The 9,351-nt window shown below is 41.2% G+C and overlaps 1 pseudogene; it reads left to right on the top strand.

Annotated features, from left to right (window-relative positions):
- Positions 1 to 4,423: 4,423 nt before the first annotated feature.
- On the top strand, positions 4,424 to 4,541 carry LOC124724126 (annotated as a pseudogene).
- Positions 4,542 to 9,351: the final 4,810 nt, after the last annotated feature.

Below are 9,351 nucleotides of genomic sequence, written 5' to 3'. Positions count from 1 at the left end.
CTGGTGCATTCTTAATGTTACCACCTTTGCTTTTAATTTCAGCAAAGGCTGTTTTGAATGTCCTATACGCTGAGTCAGTCATCATTTCTTTTTCGATTTCTTCACATTTTTCATTGAGCCATTTCGTTTTAACTTCTCTACACTTACTATTTATTTCATTCCTCAGCGACTTGTATATCTGTATTCCTGTGTTTACGTATGTTTGTGCAAAATATTTGCTCAATCCTCTCTTCCTAACGCCTTTCATCCACTCCAAGGCTTTTCAGTTCTTTTCTTCCGTGCTACGACCACCCCTGAAAGCCACTCGCCTTACGGGTAATTTCCTTCTTCATTTTCACATTGCTACTGTAGATATCATCTGTAGCCCCTAAGGTCTGTAAATAACGCCAGTGAAAAAATTTACACTACGCGTCATAAATTCTGCTTATTAGTGCTCTAAATCTTTTCTCATATTTTGCGCTCAGGCTCACATCCACAAGATGTCCATATGTCACGACAAATGGCATTCACAGCGGGTGCTGCTTCCGGAATATTGAGCTATCCGGAACAAACAGCTCTTAGTATTCCTATATCACATTTATCAAACTTTAATAGAGCAAAGTAAAACCAAAAAATTATTTTTTATTCGATTTTAAATGAAAATTGGCTCTAAAGATAATTTATTTTAAGTATATTGTAGCATTAAGGAAATGGAACGTTGAATGAAATATGTTGTGCGATTTCTGAAAATCCGGTTAGCGCCTCATACTCCATTTATACTCAAATATTCTATTTACCACACACGAACTAGTAAATCTGAAATTATCACCATGTTATGTCATGACATCTAAATACTCTAATGTACCCACTTTGTTAAAACGACGACGTACGAATTAATAACAAAACCTATTTCCATACATTTATCCACGTTACTCCCTACTTTGAATAGAAAAATTTACTTATTGCATAGTTGGGAAAGCATTGCCCACCATCAAGATACCATTAAGTAAACTGTGTTTGTTTCTTTCAAATTTGCTACAGTATGCATAAATGTCTTTACTCTTTTGTAACTGCACCTGCCATCTTTAAATATATCAGCTTTACTTATTAAAACAGCTTATTCCATCAGTATATGGTGAGTTCCCAAATTGAAACTTACTATGATTCATAGAGTAGGCATCAAATCCAGCAAGAAATACATTTAGGTATACAGGGTTCTAGAATGAAGGAATTATTGCTTTCAATATAACCTTCTCATCATGAAACACACCCTTCGGTTATCAGTGCTTGATAATTCCGATGATTCTGGGGTTTATATATTTATATGTTATCCTGTGGAATTCACATCTCACTGCATTTTGTTTTTTAAATTTTACAAGAGAGTCCGTTCCTGGTTGCCAGAATGTGTGTGTGCAGTAGTCGAGTAAGTGTGTATAATAGTTTCTTTTAAAAAAAAATGTTCAAATGTGTGTGAAATCTTATGGGACTTAGCTGCTAAGGTCATCAGTCCCTAAGCTTACACAGTACTTAACCTAAATTATCCTAAGGACAAACACACACACCCATGACTGAGGAAGGACTCGAACCTCCACCGGAACCAGCCGCACAGTCCGTGACTGCTGCCTCTTAGACCGCTCGGCAGTTTCTTTTGATATATGGAAAATATGTAGGGAACTTTCTCCCCAAACCTATCACTATAACCTGTTTCGTAACAATCTTGTACCCGTTCGTCCTTCATATTTTATAAAACACTTATTTTTATTTATTTGTGTCTTCATTTCCCATTTATCGAATGTCGCACTTGTTAATGTCACAGAAACTGTTCTCCGCTATGAGACCACGCTGAATAAAACAAACAGACACTGAAAGTTGTTATTTCAGTACACTATTGACAGCTGGAACACAGCCTCAAACTGTAAGGTTGTCTGGGAAGTATCTACGCAGATGTGGACGTATATGTAGACTCAGTTACCAACCCGGTTATTCGGTAAATCAGTTAGTGACCGCAGAGACGGACACCAGAGTGTAATATTGGCATAGCGAGTGAGATGTTGATTACGTATGACATGAGTTCGCCTGAAACACATTTAACGAACCGAGCACAAAACGCAAACAAACCTCCATTACAGTGGAACGCAATTTACGCGCGGCTTCCTAGCAAATAATAACAAACTGAGGAAGATAATGTGGCAAAAACAATAAGGGATTAATTGAACTGCATTAAATTCACGTGTAGAGAATCGACCGTTAACGAGCTGTCAGAGTGTTTTGTTCTGAAATAAGGACTTTCGCAGCAGATGTGATTCTAAAGCCATCTATGTGCATCAGAGTGATACATGCCCGCTGCATCATTTATCCGTCAGGGCGCGTTTATCTCCAGCGGACTCTACCCCGTGGAAATAACGCAACTAATGGATCATAATAAATCATAGTACCATAACGATTCTCATAACAACATTAGCGTGTGTCAAAACCTTAGAAGGTAGTTCCAGACGATTCTGAATCACATACAGAGAGGCAATGTTTCACTGTTGGCCAATTATTCTAGAGATTGCAGGGATAACTAAGGAACCATTTCACTGGGTGCGTGACCCCTGAATTACATGGAAATTATTCTTGCGTTTCGGGCTATTTCCTTAATGGCAATCTTATTTAGTGAAGTGGTGCCAGTTGTTACGACTTTTTAAAAATTTTATGGCGCTACATACGTAATCCCACCTCTATCAGAACTCACGATTCAGCGTTAGATTTTAACTGAAAAATGTAGCTGAAATATAGGAACGATTCAACTTATACGATTCGTACACAGTAATTTTATACTCAACTCAAAAAGCGATGATAAAAATAAGAAAAGTGATAGTAATAATCAAACACAAAGCGAAGTTAATTGACGATGATGTAAGTAAATTAAAAATGTGTTGGAATGTAAGCGTGATGACGTTAATACGTCCGTAGGATTTTCTAGATCGAAACATACGTAGCAAGTGGGAATGAAGTGCATGCGGTTGATATAGAAAGTTGGAGAAAATCTTCTGGGAGTCCGTTAACAGAAGCTGGGAGTGTTCGAAGAAAATTACTTACAAACAAATGAACCAAAAAACAAATTTTTGATTGATATATCATTGGCAAAGTGGGCCAGAGAATTTACATGAAGAACAATGAAGCATGTTGTCCTGGAGAAATACCCATAGAAATGGGTCTGTGGAAGGAAATCAGAATATGCACACTCTACTGTTCATAGACGACCAAGTAATTACTTGTGAGCCCGCCCAATTAGCCGTACGGTGTAACGCACTGCTTTCCGGGCGGGCACGAATCCGCCCGGTGGAGTAGTGTCGAGGTCCGGTGTGCCGGCCAGTCGATGAATGTTTTTTAAGGCGGTTTTCCATCTGCCTCGGTGAATGCAGGTTGGTTCACCTTATTCCCCGTAGTTACACTATGTCGGGACTGCTGCGCAAACATTTTCTCCACGTACGCGTACACCGTAATTAGTCTACCACGCAAACATTGGCGTTACATTCGTTTGGTGTGTGACGTTCCCGGGGGTCGTGGGGCGGGAGGAGCAGGGGGGTTCACTGGGGGTCGAACCGCACAGCAACCCTTGGTTTGGCGTGCGGCGGCGGTGGGGTGAGTGGATGGCTGTAGCCTGTTGTGGGGTTGTGAACCACTGACGGCTACGGCGGCGACGAAGCCTCTTCGTCGTTTCTAGGTCCCCAGTTCCATAAAATGCAATACAATAGAGTTGTTACTGAGAATCAAAAAGGTTACATATTTAAAAATTGTATTCGTGGACCGAAAGATCAACAAAAAGATAGGCTGACTCAGTATGTGGTGATAGGGTTCGAAGGGCGTGATTTTAAACATCGAAGAGCATTGTTAAAATTAGAACCTCGCTTTTGACGTCTGACGAAAGGGATGTTCAGGATGCTAAAAGCGGTGTCTTGTTTGTCTTAAGTACTTTTCTATCGGAATTGTGTAAAGATGCGTCAACAAATAAATTTAGTGAATAGGCTATACTTATTTAATTCAAACTCTCTACTACCTATTCAGGATGAGTCAACCATCTTACACCACATCAGTGGAAATTTGATCATGAGTCGCAGTGAGCCATGACTTTTCGGTAATTCGGAAGGGAAGAAGTTTATTTAGTTATAAATGGTTCCGTAAGTGCAATAGTCGCAAAGGGTTTGCGAGGACAAGCTCAGCCGCAGCAACGAAAAGTGCGTGACCCGCACGACCTTACAGAAGCAACATTTTTATTCATTAGTTGATTTGCTGATAATAAGGGTTCATTGGAGACTGCAAGCTGCTCTTATATGGGAGGGGAGTTTCATTGAATTCATGAATTCAGATAGACATTAGTATGACATCTTTATTACAAAAGAGCTTAAACGAGAACTTGCATAAACACAAAGAAAATAAGGTCGTCATTTCTGCTCATTCCGGCAACGGCGTTGTCGCAGTGGATACACCGGTTCCCGTGAGATCACTGAAGTTAAGCGCTGTCGGGCGTGGTCGGCACTTGGATGGGTGACCATACAGGCCACCATGCGCTGTTGTCATTTTTCGGGGTGCGCGCAGCCTCGTGATGCCAATTTAGGAGCTACTCGACCGAATAGTAGCGGCTTCGGACAAGAATACCAACATAACGACCGGGAGAGCGGTGTGCTGACCCCACACCCCTCCTATCCGCATCCTCCACTGAGGATCAAACGGCGGTCGGATGGTTCCGGTAGGCCACTCGTGGCCTGACGACGGAGTGCTTTCCGCTCATTCAGATACGATTGAACGTAATGTTCCAGGAGGAAGGGAAGATTGATTCAGCGGTCTGTCCTCTTCACAATGGTGAAAAACAAGAGGATTGGCAGGAAGAGGAATAAGGACTCAAATCGTGACTACATAGATAGGCTACCATTTTTACAAGAGAGTGGAAATGCCTTCACGCACTCGCCACTACCGTAGATTAAACAGAGTGAGTGATAAATGCCTGCATAAGAAAGGGCCAAAGTGGCCTCTCGACCGAAATCTAAGTAACTCACGTGAATATCCGTCATGGCAACACTCGTTTAAGCGAAGAAAATAAAATCACTGCAAGCCTAAGAAGTTGCTACGGAAATAGCAGTACGCAAGATCAACGCTCGCCTCGTGGTCGCGTGTTCTAGCACAAAGGACCATGAGTCCATTTCGCGAAGTTACAATCTATATACTTAAATCCATACGAGCATCTCAAGAAAAAGACTAAAGAAGAGATGCTGAAGTCGATACTGCTACTTTTAGGGCAGGAATCTAACTCTGATATGGCCCATAACTGATCTCGCACTCGTAGAGGAGAAAGGTCAGACGCAGTGTCCAACATTACTCAGTAATTATTAAATCTACAAAACAAAATATATGAGAACGGAAAAGAAAATAGTGTTAAGTAATCCTAGTGCTCTATGTGCATTATATCCAACTAAGTTGACATTCGCTGAGTACACTCATACTTACTGATATCCGCATGGCGATCTCAAGCCTCCACTAGCGGGCAGGAACAGGTTTCACTCCTCCAAATGACAGCTGAGAGCATTGGGTAGCGAGAATTGGCGCGCTCCTAACACTGCTAATCAGAGGCCACGGGATTGCCGCGGAACACGATGCCGATATGGTTAGCCGCCTGAACACCGGAAAATGAGTCGTGATTAGTCAAAAGACGGCCAAAAGTCCCTCAGGGAGACTACTCTGCAGCGTTAAAAGGGAGTGAGAAGTTAAGCTTCAGGATTGGTACTACAACTTGTGACATTAGGAAGGGGGACAACTTTGACTACTACGTAGCATTCAAATTGGTCCCACATGCTTCCTACAGCAATATCAACGAGGGAAAAGGTAAGCCATCATGACCACCCCAGGGAGACTGGTAAATGTTGTTCACAAGTAAGGAAAAATATCCTGTGCCCATCCTCCCTCACTGACCTGCGTAATATTGTCATTGTAAATTATCTAGCCCTACGGGCATAGTACTGTAATTCTAAAATGATGAAAGAATTGCAAAAATAAATAAATTTGAGAGGCGTGCATAGTGAATGAGAATGAAATGCAATTCTTTGTTCAGAATGAATATAAACTCTTCCAAATCCAGAAAGAAGGGTCTGTGGAAGATTTTTGTGGAAAGCTCTGTATCATATGGAGCAGAATTGTGGATACAGACAAAGAAAGCTCTTCATCGCAAGCTTCATCTTTGACTACTGTAACCTTTATCAATTTGAATCTGCTTGCCTTATAAATCTGTGGTCTCTTTTATAACTCTTAGCCCTCATATTCCCCTCCATTATCGAAGTGACGATCCTCGAGGCCGCAGGCTGTATTCTATCAACCGGTTGTTTCTTTTAGCCCAATTCTGTAGTAAATTAATGAAGATATACTGAAAGAAGTTTCGGTTTATCTTGAGGTTATCTTCGTTGGTGCCTTGAGTGTCCTGTAATACTTCTGGTAGGCTGGGAAAAGCATATTGTCGGTGTGTGCTCTAGCCATGAACAAACTCAGTGACTAAGCTCCGTTCGAAGCAGTATCAGAACAAGAGAGGCAAGAAACAGACCGAAATCTTAGCTAACACATGGGAAATCTGATTCGAATAAGGTGAGACAACTGCCGTTAACTTCCTCGTTCTATGAACTTCCAACGATTATACACAGTAAAGAAATTAGTACAGTGTATTTGCTATTCACAAATACAAAGCCGGCCGCGGTGGCCGTGCGGTTCTAGTACTTCAGTCCGGAACCGCGTGACTGCTACGGTCGCAGGTTCGAATCCTGCCTCGGGCATGGATGTGTGTGATGTCCTTATGTTAGTTAGGTTTAATTAGTTATAAGTTCTAGGGAACTGATGACCTCAGATGTTAAGTCCCATAGTGCCTAGAGCCATTAGAACCACGATAACAATAAGCTAAAATTCTCCTATTAGCATGAATCGTGACTGCCTACTTCCGTCCTGACGTGTATGTTACTTTTACTACCCCACATTACGCCCATTGCTCGGCGCTTTGAGTCATTATTTTGACTTCTTAACATTAACTCATCTCTTAAATCTGAGTACTTCGATCTTGATCTCCCAGACTTATGATTCACTCTTGGTTCTCGCCGATATTGTGTACCACCCGCCTTTCAGTATTGCTTACTCCTATTTTTTACAGAATTTCGAACAACCTGCGTCACTTGACACTGTCGAACGCTTTGTCTAGGTCGACGAATGCTATGAGTGTGCCTTGACTCTTCTTCATTATTGCCTCCATTATAATGAGCTACATCAGAACTACGTCCCTGTTGCCTTTACTTTTCTTACAGCCAAACTAATTATCGTCTGACAGATGCACAGTTTTGTTTTCTAATCTTGTGTGTGTTATTACCGATAGCAGGTTGCTGCATGAGCTGTTAAGCTGATTCTGCTATATTTTTCGCATTTATCTGATCTGGTCAACCTCATTTTTCCAAAATTCTGTTGGTTTCTTGACAATGTAACAGATTCAACACACAAACAGCTATTTGTTTGCACTTCCCGGCATAACTTTTGAAATATCGTGGAATGTTATCCATCTATTTTGATATATTTGAACCCAAGTCTTCCAGAGTTACTTTAAATTCTGACACTAATACTGGATCCCTTTTCTCTTCCATATCGTCTCCAGTTTCTACTTCTATCAGTTTCAGACAAGTCCTCCGTCTCATACAGTACTTCAACGTACCCTTTCCATGTATTTTCCTTCCATCTATCCGCTCTCTCTGTCTTGTGTGTTTAAGAGTGGATATCCGACAGCACTCTTAATGTTACTAGACTTGATTTTAATTCACCGATGATCGTTTTGACTTTTGAATATGCTGTGTCAATCTTCCATTCCTAACTGTTTTATACTGCTGCAATCCCGTTTGTCTATGAATATTTCTGTGTTTCCTTTTTTTAGTCGATCAACTGAAGGATTCCTTCTGTTATACAAGGTTCCTTTGCAGTTAGGTTGATTTTGCCTGTCCAAAAACTGTAGTTTCCCTGTTGAGAGATTTTCCCTCATCTTCAATCGAATTGCATCCCTTATCGCTCGTATCGCCCCTCTCTGCTCCTTAATGCGACTTAAAATCTAATTTCTGATTTGGAATCTCTCTCTTTCCGTGACGTAGTCCATTTGGAATCTTCCCGTATACCCAGATCCATTATAACTATACCTTCCCCTATTGTGGTTCTTAAACATTGTATTCGCTGTAACCATCCGAAATTTATTGCAGAACTCATTCAGTTTTTCTACTCTCTCATTCCTCCTGCCAACATCATGTACTTCTGTAATCCTTTCTTCTATTTCTTCCCCTTACAACCGCGTTCCAATCCCCCATGACTATTAGATTTTCCTCCCTTTACGTTCTGAATTACCCTTCGATACCGTCATACACTTTCTCTATCTCTTCATCTGTAGCTTGCGACGTTGGAATTTATATTTGAAATACAGTTGCCGACGTTTCTTTGCTATCGAGTGTGATGAGAACAACTGTGTCACAGAACTTTTAATAGTAACTCACTCTGTGCCCTACTTTTTTATTCATAACGAACTGTACGCCAGTTATACCTTTTTCTAGTGTAGTTGACGTTATCCTTTATTCTTCAGAGCAGAAATCCTTATCTTCTTTCCATTTCACTTCACTGACCCCCTAATACATATATACTGAGCCTTTGCATTTCACGTTTCAGATTTTCTACGTTTCCCACTACCTTGAACATTCTGACTTCCCACATTCCGACTCGTCGGACGTTATTCCGTCGTTGGTTATTCTACCTTTTCCTCATGGTGGCCTCCACTTCAGCAGTCCCCTCCCGGAGATCCGAATGGGAGATTAATACCGAAGCTTTGGCCAATGGGGAGATCATCAAGAGATTTTTTGAATTACGGATTATGTGTCTTTGATGTAGTGACTTTCATTATCTTCTGCATTCTCATGCCGTTTATCACAGCTTATTTTTAGCTTTTAAAAACATTTTCACATTCCAAGTACAGGAGAGTGTGCTGAACCGCTATTTTGGACGGCTGTTGGCAGAACGAAGGTGACGTCTTATGCTGTAGGTCTTTGGATGTCATTGCTGATTATTTTTATTCGAAATTTAAGCAGTGGCTGGATTCGAGCCCGGGACCCATTGCGTGTTAGTCAAAGTCGCTACCCCACACTTAGCCTTCATAATTGCTAGAAGGAGAGCTCACATCTCTTCAGGTATACACTACTCATCCTGTGGCTACTTGCTGACGATAGTAACCCGTACTGCTACAGTTTAAGGATAGGTTATCTGCTGCGGTCCAAACATTCGCAGACTTCTTCAAAGGGATTAAAATCAGGTGATTTAGGGGGATAGTAGAGGTGCTTTAAG

The sequence above is a fragment of the Schistocerca piceifrons genome, chromosome 1 (assembly GCF_021461385.2).
Source record: "Schistocerca piceifrons isolate TAMUIC-IGC-003096 chromosome 1, iqSchPice1.1, whole genome shotgun sequence".
NCBI classification, from domain to species: Eukaryota; Metazoa; Arthropoda; class Insecta; order Orthoptera; family Acrididae; genus Schistocerca; species Schistocerca piceifrons.
Note: the sequence above shows the minus strand (reverse complement) of the source record. Positions and strands in the feature narration are given on the sequence as shown.